Source organism: Pan troglodytes, chromosome 7 (assembly GCF_028858775.2).
Source record: "Pan troglodytes isolate AG18354 chromosome 7, NHGRI_mPanTro3-v2.0_pri, whole genome shotgun sequence".
Classification (NCBI taxonomy): Eukaryota; Metazoa; Chordata; class Mammalia; order Primates; family Hominidae; genus Pan; species Pan troglodytes.
In genome coordinates, this window is record NC_072405.2 from 24,926,381 (window position 1) to 24,941,057 (window position 14,677).

Sequence of the window (14,677 nt, forward strand, 5' to 3'; positions counted from 1 at the left end):
TCCTTCAGTGTGGCCTTCTTGCACCATCCTATTTAAAATTGCAACTATCCTCTTCCCCTTTATTTTGCGCCACAGCACTCACCATCATCTAACACACTTCCTCGTTTCCTATTTATTTTGAAATTTATTCATCTCGGCCTACTCTAATTAAACTTCCCTGGGAGCACGGTGTTTGCGCTATTATTTTTTTATACTGTGACATACCCATCATATTGAACAGGGCTCAACACAGTGTAAGTGCTCTATAAATAATGGCCTAAATAAATGAATGAATTCTCCATTTTGTTTATTTGTGTCTTATCTCTTGTTATTTTCCTCAACTAGTCAGTCCATGAATGTGTTCATTTTATTACTCTTTCAATAAACCAGCACTTAGGATTTGTTATTCACTTTTTAAAATTATTTTTATCTAATTTGTTGATTTCTTTTCTTCACCTCTGTCTGTTTGGTAGGGAGGGAGATTTGTTCCTCCATTTTTCCATGCAAATCTAAGTACATACATTTTCCTTTTCCCAACCTTTGTGCTTTCATTCCTGTGCTATCATAAGTATACAGCTTTGTCTCTTAAGAACCTGTGGCAATAAATACTCTTAGCCTCATTCTTGACTGTAATTCAGCTGGCCATTCATCGCATAAAAAAAAATAGAAGTATAAATTATGTAACAGTTTTTTTAATGCCCTAGAAAACTGTGATCTGTGTTTTGATTCATTTTATTCATTATTTCTTTTTTCTTTTTTTGGTGAATGACTATTCAAATAGTGGTACCCAGTGAGTTAACAGCTGTAATCAGACTTGCATTTACTGCTGCTTTTAAAAAATTGATTTAACGGGGTTGAACTCATTTTACCACATTTGATTATTTAACTGTAGCTTTTCAGTCTATAGGTATAAAAGGTCAAATGCTAAATTTGAGTACTTAAAGTGAGGAGTAATTGAGGTTGTTATATCAAGAAAAGATTTAATGGTTGGTGATGACACAGTATTTACATGACTAATGTTGATTTTTTTTATTTTAAGATTTATTCACTAATACTCTATTGCCACAGGAGAGTTCTAGGGCTCGATATTATTCAGATGAAATGAAAACTTTGAACCTAATCAATTTTAAACTGTTCATTTGAATATCTATTATAAACTGTGTACAGTCACTGCCATAGTTGTAATTAACTTAGCTTTATGCTCAGTTTTAAGCTTTTTTATTTAATCAAAATATACCCATTTTATGTTTGCATGATGAAGAATATAAAATCTGTCTGTTGACAGTGGAATTTTGAAAGTAAACTGTTATTTTAAAACTTTTAAGTATAGAGTAAAAAAAAAATATGTCTTACAGAAAGGCAGCCAATAAAGCTGATTTCAGCATAAACATGAAAAGGCTTATGTGTTATTTATGTTAGGGATATTCATCATTGGATGCTGGTAAAAATCTATAGAGTTCATTTTCTTAATGTGACACTTTATATTAACTGAATCCTTTTCTTAAAGAAGGTAGGATTTCAGCCTGGTATAGAAAGAGGATTTTAGGTTCAAATAGGAACTTTTTGGGTCATGATTACAGCATTAAACTATCTGTATTTCCTCTGATTTTGAACCAAAGAAAATTATTAACCTTATGTAATGATATGGTTAGGCATATGAAGTATAAAAGTGAATTAGTACAGAAAATTAAAACTAATGTGAGCCTGTTATGAACTAAACATTTGTCCTCCTCCCTTCAAATTCATATGTTGAAATCCTAACCTCCAATGTGATGGTAGTGAGAGAAGGAGACGTTGGAGGTTATTAAGTCATAGGAGTAAAGTCCTCATGAATAGAATTAGTGCCTTGATAAAAGTAACCCAGAGAGCTCTGTCGCTCCCTTTCTACCATGTGAGAATACAAGAATGTAGAAGTCTGCAATGGGAAGGGAGCTCTCACCAGAATCCAACCATGCTGGCACCCCGATCTCAGACGTCCAGCCTCCAAAACTGCAAGAAGTAATTTTTTGTGGTTTGTAAGCCACCCACTCTACGGTACTTTGTTATAACAGACCAAACTGATTAAGACAGAGTCCTTGAATTTTGCAAATTCATTTCGTATTCAGATCATATAATTTCATTGCTAGAAATGAATATAGAATATACTCAACTAATCCCTCAATTTTAAAGATATAAAAGAAGACCAGCAAATGACCAGGGCGAAATTGCACAGAGAGGAGCCAGTTTTCCAGAGATGAAGGTCATGAAGTTTCCTGTCTAGACTCCATCATTTAACACTGAACTACCCTGAGGAAGCCACTTTTCCAAGTTTTTACATTAGTGAAAGAAAAACGTAGGTAAGATAAAGTGATTATGAAGATAAAATGAGTGGCAGACACTCTGTAAGTATTTAAATGTAACAACATTTTATGTATGAACTCATTTAATTTTTACAATAATCCTGGGAAGTAGGTAATATTAACTTCCCTGTTTTAGGTTAACAAACTAATGCATAGAGAAGAAACTAGCCCAAGATAATAGAGCTGGTAGGAAAGAGAGTCATGATTCAAATCGCAGCTGTCTGATTTCAAAGCCCAGGCTGTTTGCCACTATATACTCTGACCTACAAATTGGAGAAGTGTCTTAGCAAGAGAAATAACAAGAAGCCAGGTATATGTATTTTAATTGTGACTCTTGTTCTGTCCTTTGGACCGCAGCCTTTTCAACTTCAGGCTTATAATTTTCTCCCATGCCTTTCATTCTTTCTACTCTCCTAGCAATGATGTCTCACTTAGTTATTCTTTTAATGTTTTAATTGACAAATTATAATTGTACATAGTCATGGGGTACACAGTGATGTTTCAGTACATATAATGTAGGGTGATCAAATCAGGGTAATTAGCATATCCATCATTTCAAACATTGATCATTTTCTTGTGTTGGGAACATTCAATATACTCCTTCCAGCTATTTGCAACTATGTAATATATTATTGTTAACTATAGTCATCCTACAGTGGTATAGAACATTGAAACTTATTTCTCCAGCTAGCTGTAATTTCATATCCTTTAACAAATCTCTCCCTTCCCTCTCCCCTTCCCATCCTCTAGTATTCTCTGTTCTACTCTTTACTTCTATAGATCTCTCAAATCCTATCAACCCAAACCTGTGCCTCAGCATTTTCCACCACCATCACCCTTTCAAAACTACCTCCTTTTATGCTGGGAAAACGGCAAAAAAAAATTTCTTGAACCCATCAAGGACCCGAGGTCACAGCTAATCAAATAATCTGAATTCCAAAGACAAACAAGACACTACAAGGAAATATGAATGGTTCCTTCAGGAAGTGTAAAATCGTGTCAAGTAAACAAAGGTATGTTCAACCTCCACTGAAGAGTGAAGCACTGCAACTTAAGCAAAAATATGTCATCTGTTACAAAAAAATATAGCTGTCAGGCTATGAAGCTGGAATGGGTTGGGTTCCTATATAATAAGCGAACCTAAGCCCAACTCAATGCAAACAGTAAGATGGAATTTATGCTTAACCAATCAGAAGCTGCCAAACTAATCTCTTACTAGGGACTTTCCACTTTTATCAATCAAATATATTTTCATTTGCATTTTATAAAATTTTCCATTCTACCCTCCTCAATGGAGGGCTAAAGCATTTGAGGTTTGGTACTACCAGGCTCGTGACTAGTTTAATGCTCAAATAAACCCCTTAAAATTCCAATGTACCTAAGTTTATCTTTTAATACAATTTGTACACATAAGATTGGTAACATAAGAAAGCTGAATAACGACAAGTATTCACAGAGAAGTATGAGAGGTAGAAACCTCAGGTACTGCTTCTGGGCATGTAGGCAGAAATAGCTACACCAGAGATAAGTTGGCTGAACTTAGGAGGATAAAGAGTAAAGTAGAAATCATGGTTCCCAGAATATGCCCAAGAAATTTCAACAGGACCATAATAGGACATGTGTAAATATCCTCATAAAATTCTTGTTTGCTAAGAAGACAATTGATAGATGTCTATCACAGAGAGAATTACGAACATACAATAGCTTTTTACTCAAGTTAGATGGAATGGGTATAATATAAAACCTCAAATTTCAGTAAATCTTAAATGACTAATGTGTGAAAAAGTAAGACAGATAATAATATTTACCAATTCTTGACTTTCTCTCTTTTATAGTGCTTTAATTTCTGCTTGAATCTTTACAAAAACTGCTTTTCTTCATCCTAATAAGTTTTTGTTTGGCGGTTTCAAGGCATTTGTTCATGAACTAATTTCCAGAGTTAAATGTGTTAGCTCATTTATTTTTATTCATTTTTGTTTAATTTTGTTTAATAATGAAAGTTATTCAATGACTTATAATTTGCCTCTGGTTTTTGGTTTTGTCATAGTTTACATGTTTTAATACAAAATGTTGTAATAGAAATATTGTGTAATTGCAAATTAATTTCTTTTTTGACCATGAAATTATTTTGCAATATGTTTCATACTTCCACAGGGTAATAAAGAAGTAATTTTTAGTCTGTTGCTATTTTCCAGGTCTTTTACTGTAGTCAGACAACATATCAAATTCAAAAAATTCACTTCTTTAGATTTATTGGCTTGCTGAATGTGTGATTACTTTTAAAAATATATTTCATGGGCTTTTAAAAGAGGTGAATTCTTGTAAGAAACTGAAATTGGCATATACCATTAAGTCGAACAAATAGTTTAATATTATAATTCTCAATTTCTTATTTTCTTTTTTGATCCAATGAAAATCAAAAGTATTGCATTAAAGTTTAATATCCAGTTGCATTCCTGTTCCTTTCTTCTTATATTCTAGTAACTTATTATGAGAAAATAAAGTATACTTAGTAATTTATTATGTTTGTAATAGTTTATTTCCTCAATACTATGATTTTTCAAGAGTGATATTTTGATTAAAAATTGACTTTTTGTTATTATAAAAAATTGTTTTTGATCTAGTTTATTAATATTGGCCTATAACTCCTTGTAACATTCTGCTTTTTGTTTGGTGCTCTTCTTATTTTCATATTTCTATTTTTAATTTGTTTTATCACCTTATTTTAGGTTATTTACATTAACCAAATCATCACTAATGAAATGCATCTATTTTGCATTTGAAAAGAAAAATAATTTGCTTAAGTCAATATATTAATTACCCTAGAACCAAAAGGAGAAGAAATAGATACATTGATTTGAAACTCTCCTGTCTAACCAATAAAACACAGAAACTTAACCAACAAGCACATACAAACCCTAGATTGGATACTGTTTTCTGCTGAATATCAATAAATAAAGTGATAGATGGTTGCATTTCAAAGCTGATTACATGAAACTTATAAAGTCTGGATATCTACAAGGAACTTTTATCTACAAATAACCCTTCAAATCTTATTGTGCAGATGTAAATCTGATACCTAAATTTTTATTTCTCATCATGGATCAGCACATACATTCTTTGTTTCTCTGTTCAAAGACAAAGAATATTTTCAGACTCTAGCTCCTCATTAAAGTTCCCAAATTACTTTATGACTTAGAATCCTGCTTTTCACACTCTCTGATTAACCAAATCATATCTTAGAAACCCATCTTGCTACATGTGCTAATTATAAGTTCACAGACTCTGGTTCTAGTCATTATTTTATTAACCATCTTTGGAAAAGGACAGAGAGAGTGTGTGTGTGTGTAGTGATTATACTTTCTATGTTAGGAAAATGTAGGTTTATGATGTTATAATTGTTTACCTCTAGAGCTCTATAGTCTTAGACTTACTTTAGCCCCTTTTCATCATTACTGTACCTTAAACTAGATCTGCATAAATTTATCTCTTTTCTGTCTCTGAGGCTGGTTCTTCCATCTTATTTCTAAATACATAGCATGTATTAAATTTATTGCACCTCTTGAGATACTTCTTGATAATGCTTTTCTAAAAGTTGCTACTTATGCAATGTTCTATAATTTATATAAGCTCTACTACCACATACAATCAATTATTTCTAATATTACTACACAAATGTATGCATTTCTTTAAAGATTACCAATGCATAACAAATATATCCTAGCTCTCAGGCTGGAGTATCTTACTGACTTCAAATGAGACTTGATAAAACATGAGCAATATTTGCCCTCTTTTATTGACAATAAATCTAGATCCATGAAATTTTGTATACAATCCATAGTCTTCTTTCTTTCTTCTTTGTTTCTTTGTTTCTTCCTTTCTTTCTTTCTTTTTAGACAGGGTCTCACTCTTCCACCCAGGCTGGAGTGCAGTGGCACTATCATGGATCACCGAAACCTCGACCCCTTGGACTCAAGTGATCCTACCACCTCAGCCTCCTGAATAGCTGGGACTACAAGTGATTGCCATCATCCCCTGGATAATTTTTCAATTATTTGTAGAGATAAGGTCTTGCTATGTTGCCCAGGCTGGTCTTAAACGCCTGGGCTGAAGCGATCCTCTTGCCTCGGCCTCCCAAACTGCTGGGATTACAGGCCTGAGCCACATCACCCAGCCTACCACAGTCTTAGCGTCCACTGTTTTGGAATGAGTAGGCTCACAAAGCCAGCAGAGTCAGCGCTAAATTGTTTTAAAATAATAGTATGTTCTTTATCTCTATGCAGTTCCATACATTGGAAATGTTATTACCTAAATCATTGCTCTTGAATTATACCATGGCTACAAGCCTTCAGTTTGAGTAAACTGGGGAGGTGATATATAGCTTTCAATAAATTATTTCAGCTTTTTGTTTGTCTCAAAATATCATTACCTTCACTTTGAAAAATAATTTTTCTGGCTATAGAATGGTGGACTAACAGGTTTTTGTTTGTTTTCAATATTGTTCTACTGTCTTCTAACAAGAAGACTCTTGTAATTGAAATATTAGTTTCTCTGTATGTGTTTTAACCAAATCCCCCACTCTCTTTCTCCTCCACCCTTCTCCTCTCCTCTCAATATTTTATTTTGACTTTGATTTTTGGCAGTTTTTTCTCTTCTATAACTATGTATCTCACCAGCAGTATATGAAAATTCCATTTGCTCTGCCTTCTTGACAATACTTGATCTTGCCTAGGTATTTCATTTTAGTCATTCTTGTGGTTACATATAGATACCTCACATTGACTTTAATTTGCATTTCCATGATGACTAATGATATTGCACACTTTCTCATATGTTTGTTGCCTACTTGGAGATCATCTTTTGTAAAGTGCCTGTTCAAATGTTATTCTTCTCTTTTAGATTGACTGGAGTTTTCTTTGCAGAAATCATTTTTATATATCGTTTGCAAGTTCTTTGTGAGATATATGTACTGCATATGCATCCTCCAAATTTTTAGTTTGCCTTTCCTCTTTTAATGTTATCTTTTGGTGAACATAATTTAAATACAAAAATTTATCATTTTTCTTTTATGGGTAACATATTCTGTCTAGTTTGAGAAATATTTGCATAATGCATAGGCATAAAGATATCCACCTATGTTTTATTATAAAAGTTTTATTGTTTGATCTTTCACATTCAGATCTGAAATCGATTTTTGTAAAAGATGCAGGGAAAGTTTGTTTTTTGTCTGCATATAGATAGACATCTAATTGACTCAGCTTTGTTTATCAAAAAGACAATCTTTCATCATTGCCTCTTATAAAACAGGAGACTGTATTTATTTATATTGGTTTCTGGCCTCTTTATTCTATTTGTTTATTTTTTGCCAACATCATGCATGTTAATATCTACAGTTCTTAATGTCTTCATGTCTGACACGGTGAGTATTCTAGCTTTGTTCTTCCTGAAAGCCACCTTAGACACACTTGACCTCTTGTATTTCCTCATGATTTTTGAATCTATTTGTCAGTTTCCACAAGATATGATTACAAGTGTTTTTATACTTGTAGTTGCAGCTTTTACACAAGTTGCATTGAATGTCTAAATCACTGTGGAGGAAACTGACAACTTTATAACAGCAAAGCTTTTACTACACGAACATTGTATATTATTCCATTTAAGTAGGTCTTCTTCAGCCTCTCAGCAGCAATTTATTTGTAGTTCTCAATATCAACCTCTCAAACATTTTTATTCTGTTTATAGATACTTGGTATTTTATGTTCCTCACATGATATTATTTGTATATTTTATTTTCTATTTGCTTATTGATGGTATATAAAATATGGTGTGCATCCAGCATACTTTCTAAAATCACTCAATACTTTAAAGTTTGGAAATTCTTTAATAGTTCAGCAGTTTGAATCTTCTTCACACACTATTGTGTTATCTGTTTTGTAAATTGATTGTATTTCTTGCTTTCTAATATTTATACCTGATTGCGTAACAAGTTTTCTTATCCATCACTGGCTGGAAAATCCCATACATTATTGAATAGCAGAAGTGATAACAGATGTCCTAATTTTATTCTTGGCCTTAGGGAGAAATCTATTAATATTTTACCACTAAGTATGGAGTTGGCTGTAGGTTTGTTTTTAACTACTCTTTAGAAGGATTACTTCATTTATCTTTCTAAGAATTTTTATTATGAATGATTGTCAAATTTTCCAAATATATTTTTCTCCATCTGTTGATATGCTTATATACTTTTCTCCATTTTCTGTTGAAATTTGGAGTTACATTGATTGAGTTTCACCTTTTAATAAACTTTGAATTCCTAAAATAAAACCAACTTGGTCTTGATGCATTCAACTTTATATATATTGCTGAATTAATTTTTCTAAGATTCCTTTAGATTTTTGTATCCATAATCAAGAGATTTTGATCTGCAATTTTCCTTTCTTGTAACGACTTAAGTTTCAGTATCAGGTTATAGTACCCTCAAAAATGAATTTGGAAACTTTTTTCCTTTTCTGTTCTCTAGAAGATGTGTTGTTCCTTATATCTTTGATAGAATTCTCTTGCAATGCCATATGGTTTTCATTTGAGAAAGTTTATAAGTAACAGCTTAAATTTATTTTTAGAAAAACACAGGCTTATACTGGCTTTCTTGCATGATTTTAAGGTTCAGTTTTTTCAGAACTTTGCCCGTTTTATCTCAGTTGTCAAATGTATTGATTGATGTTGTTCAAAATCAGTTGATTGTCTTTTTGGGGAAGGAAGGGAGTTAAATTTTTCCTTTAAATAATTATGGCTTCACAAGAAGTTGCAAAAAAATGTACATAGAAGTCTCGTTGACTCTCACCCAGTTTCTCCCAATGGTAAAATTTTGCATATCCATAGCACAATATTAAAACCAGAAATTAACACAGATACAATCCACAGAGATTATTTGAATATTACCAGCTTTACATGCACTCATTTGTTCAAGAGTGAGAGAGAGAGAGTGTACGTGTGTGTGTGTGTGTGTGTGTGTGTGTACAACTTTGTCACACAGATTAGCATCACCATCACCACAATGGGGGTTGCAGAACTGTTTCATGATACAAAGCTTCCTTGTGCTACCTGTTTATAGCCATGCCTATCTCTCTTTCCCCAATTCTAACCATGGTGACCACTAATCTGTTCTCTATCTTTATAATTTTATGTCAAAAGTTAGATAAACTGAATTATATGCTGTGTAACCTTTTTAGATTGGCTATTTTCATTCAAAGATACATCTAAGTTATTGAGTGTTATCAATATTTTGTGTCTTTTATTGCTAAGTAATACTCTATTGTATGGAAGTATTGCAATTTGCATAACCATTCACCTATGACAGGGTATCTGAATTGTTTCCAGTTTTTGAGCTATTATCAATAAAGCTGCTATGAACATTTACATGCAGGTTTCTATGTGAATATCATTTTCGGTTTCTCTGAGATATATGCCTAAGAGTGTAATCGGCAGGTCATTAGGATAAGTTTATGTTTATTCTTATAGTACACTACCAAACTATTTTCTAGAATTCTGTACCATTTTATATGATTATCAGCAATTTATGAGTAATCTAGTTTCTCCACATCCTCACCAGTATTTGGTGGTATCACTATTTTAAATTTTTGTTATTTTAGCTATTCTAATAGATATGTAGTGATATCTCATTATTTTAGTTTCCATTTCCCTAGTGGCTAATAATGTGGAATATCGTTTCATGCAGTTATTTGGCATTTTTATATCTTTTTGGTGAACTGCCTGTTCATGTCTTTTGTATATTTTCTGATTGGATTGTTTTGTTTATTACTCTCAAATTTTCAGAGTTCTTTATATGTTATGGATACAAGTCCCTTGTCAGATATATGGTTTGTAAATATTTTCTCCAAGTATGTAGCTTGTGTTTTCATACTCTTACCAGGGTCTTTTATAGAGAAAAAGCTTGAATTTTTATGATATCCAATTTATCAGTTTTTTCTTTTTTAAATCATGCTTTTGGTGCCAACTCTAAAAGCTGCCTGGCCCTAAGTCTCAAAGTCTCTTTACTCCTCTCTTCTAAAAATGTTTTAGTTTTACATTTTACATTTAAGTCCATGATTCATTGTAAGTTAATGTTATAAGGTATATTTCTTAAGTCAAGCTTTTTTTTTTTTTTTTTTTTGCCATGTTGGAAAGGCTATCCTTTCATTCAACTGTTTGTGCACCTTTGTTAAAAATCATTTGGGCCTGGGTATGGTGGCTCATACCTGTAATCCTAGCACTCTGGGAGGCCAAGAAAGGAAGGCTGCTTGAGCCCAGGAGTTCGAGTCCAGCCTGGGCAAGATGGTGAAACTTTGTCTCTACAAAAAATTTTAAAACATAAAAAATATTAGCTGGGCACAGCAGTGCACACCTGTAGTCCCAGCTACTCAGGAGGATCACTTGAGCCCAGGAATTTTTTGTTGTTGTTGTTGTTAGATGAGTCTTGTTCCGCTGCCCAGGCTGGAGTGCAGTGGCACGATCTCGGCTCACTGCAACCTCCACCTCCCGGGTTCAAACAATTCTCTGCCTCAGCCTCCTGAGTGGCTGGGATTACAGGCGCCCGCCACCACACCCAGCTATTTTTTTTTTTTTTTTGTATTTTTAGTAGAGGCAGGGTTTCAGCATCTTGGCCAGGCTGGTCTTGAACTCCTGATCTCATGATCCACCCGCCTCGGCCTCCCAAAGTGCTGGGATTACAGGCGTGAGCCACGGCGCCCGGCCGAGCCCAGGAATTTAAGATGGTAGTGAGCTGTGATCACACCACTACACTCCAGCCTAGGCAATAAAGCAAGATCCATCTATTTGAAAACAAACAAACAAAAAGCCCATCATATTAGCAATATTTGTGAGGGACATTTATTATGTGTTCTTTATGCTCTTCCATTGATCTGTGTGTTGATCCCTCTGCCAGTATTACTTGATGCTGTTTTGATTATTTCAGCTCTATGGTATTTTTTCAATTCCAGCAGGATGTTTGCTCCCACTCTTTTATTCCTTTTTAATATTGTCTTAGGTATGTCACTTGCCTTTTCATATAAATTTTAGGCATCATGTATTGTCTTTTTAATGTCTGTAGGATCTATGATTATGTTCTCATTTTTATTCCTACTATCAGTAATTTGTTTCTTCTCTTTTGTTCTTTATTCATTTTAAATTTTGTATTATATTTAATATTTCAATAGACATATATGCTATATTAAATTAATACCTTAGTATTAATTATTTTTATTTATTTATGCCAAAGTTCATCCGTTTTATTTCTCTTTTTGGAGAACTAAACTTTGATTCTATTGGGTTACATATTCTTTTTAAAATTACTGATTTTACCTTTAGTACTTATTATTTCCTTTCTGCTTTCTTTGGGTTTTCTTTGCATGCCACTGATAGCCTCAGTTTATTGCTACATAAGACATCTCAAGTCTCTAATCCTAACTGGGCATACTATCCAGTTCCTGAGTTACCTGTGGTGGCTGCACAGTTGTCTTAGTTTTCTCCCATTATCTCAAGTAACTCAGTGCGAAACTTTCCTCGGCCCTAAAAAATAGATCCCAGCTTTTAAAATTATCATTATTTTTAAGTTTTCATTTTTTGGTGAGAGCTGTGACCAGGACTATTTTCACAGCCAAGACAGTCTCTACTTTTTGGCAAGGGTCAGTACACATTGGTTCCAATTTTCTTTGTAGGAGCTGAATTCCTGGCGATCTATGCTTATATTTGGTCATGTAGAACTCAGTTGGTTTTGCACTTCAGTGCACACTTACTGTTTTGCACTTCCATTTAGACTAGTCCACTGACATGATTTGTCATGGATTTCAGCCTTTATGTCTTCTTTAAATTTTCCAGTTTATCAGTCATTGCTGTGTGATAGAAGAGACAGGGTGGAAGGTCTGTCTCTTCTATACAAACCTTCAGTGTTTCCGGACCAACTACTTCAAAGGGTATTTTTGCAGTCACACAATCTTACGGGGAAAAATGAAGAGAAAAAAATAACTGTCAGAAATATTTTGAAGTTATTCCATATAAGTGGAGTCTGTGTTCCCAATATAATATCAGACTTAGAGGCAATATTTTAGGGGACAAAAACCACAATCTGTAGAAGCTGAGCCCTCTACATTGCAATATACATTCAGTGTGGCAGGGATTTTGCAGGAGGAAGATAAAAATTTTGTTAGTTCTATTATTTCTTAAATCTTTAATTTTGTTGATGTAGATCTTGCTGCCTGGTTCATTTCGGAAGCAAAAGGAAGAGGGCCCCTTTAATATTTAAGTCATAAAATAGAGCTCATTCATCCAGAAGTAGTGATGCAGAATGTGCAGTGGGAATGGCTATCAGGAAACGCAATGATATTACATTTATCCCTTTTAACAGATAATTCCGATCTACTTGACACAATTAGGGGAGAAATGAAAGTAAGTACAGGCTTAGAAATTCTATCAGTAAGATAAATGCTTTAAATGAAGATCAATTAAGAGCCAGGGAGAGCGCTCAAAACAAGCGTCGGGAAGCGGGCAGATTGATAGAATGAAAGCTATGAAAGTCACTAGGAAAAGTTAATAGGTTGGCAAAGAGAAGCAAGCCAATTATTTAGCCAAAAAGCTAAATAGTTGTGCTAAGAACAGAGTGACTCACTGAAGTACAGAATTCTTATTTCTTTTAATATTTTTCTGACTGTTTGTTTCTATTAATACTGGTTAGAGAGGAGGCAGATATACTCCTGGGAATAGGTAAGAGGATCTCTGGAGTAAACGATAGGAAGGAGGGCCACATATAGGTAGATTGAAAAATGGTTTGAACTACTATTTTAGACACATAAAATACTGAATGTGAAGTTCTGCAAAACATTAGTGACAGTTGAGAATATATTAAAAATATAATTGCAAAAATGATTGCTAACATTTTTAAGAATGAGAAATGACAATTCACTGTTAAATAAAATTATTTGCTAATTTTTCTCTAACTTATCACCAGAATGAACAAACGAACCTACTGTATATGTGAGTATAAACAAAAAATGCTCTGCCTGCTTAAGGTAAGATAGGCATTGTTCATATGACATATTTTTCAGATACCTAATCAACTTGCAGCAATTTACACCATATGAAAGGAAAGTGCTTTGGTGAATTTATAAAGCCCTCTAACTCCAAAACATTTGTATTTTTTCTTTATTGAGGTAGGCAAAGATTTGCGTTGCTCATAGCCATAATTTCAGGGCATATAGTGATCATTATCTGAGCAAAGTCACTATAATTTTTTACATAATTATTTATCACTTTTTATTCCCATACCCATATATTATCCAATGTACAGTGTTTTTTTGTTTGTTTTTTGTTTTGTGTTTTTTACTTTAAGTTCCAGGATACATGTGTAGAACGTGCAGGTTTGTTACATAGGTATATGTGTGCCACGGTGGCTTGCTGCACCTGTCTACCTGTCACATAGATTTTAAGCCCCACATGCATTAGCTATTTGTCCTGATGCTCTCCCTCCTCTTGCACCCCCCACCTCCAACAGGCCCTCATGTGTGTTGTTCCCCTCCCTGTGTCCATATGTTCTCAATGTTCAACTACTCCCACTAATGAATGAGAACATGCAGTGTTTGGTTTGCTGTTCCTGTGTTAGTTTGCTGGGGATGATGGCTTCCAGCTTCATCTATGACCCTGCAGAGGACATGATCTCATTCCTTTTTAAGGCTGCATAGTATTCCATGGTGTACATGTACCACATTTTCTTTATCCAGTCTATCAGTGATGGCCTTTTGGGTTGGTTCCATGTCTTTTCTATTGTGAATAATGCTGCAATAAACATACGTGTGCATGTGTCTTTATAATAGAATGATTTATATTCCTTTGGGTATATACCCAGTAATGGGATTGCTCAGTCAAATGGTATTTCTGGTTCTAGATCCTTAAGGAATCTCCACACTGTCTTCCACAATGGTTGAACTAATTTGCATTCCCACGACAGTGTAAAAGCATTCCTACTTCTCCACAGCCTCTCCAGCATCTGTTGTTTCTTGACTTTTTAATAATCGCCATTCACTGGCATGAGATTGTATCCAATTGTGGTTTTGATTTGCATTTCTCTAATGACCAGTGATGATGAGTATTTTTTCATATGTCTGTTGGCCACATAGATGTCTTCTTTTGAGAAGTGTCTGTTCATATCATTTGCCCACTTTTTGATGGGGTTGTTTTTTCTTGTAAATTCTGGATATTGGACCTTTATTGGATAGGTAGATTGCAAAAACTTTCTCTCATTTGGTAGGTTGCCTCTTCACTCTGATGTTAGTTTCTTTTGCTGTGCAGAAGCTCTTTAATTAGATTCCATC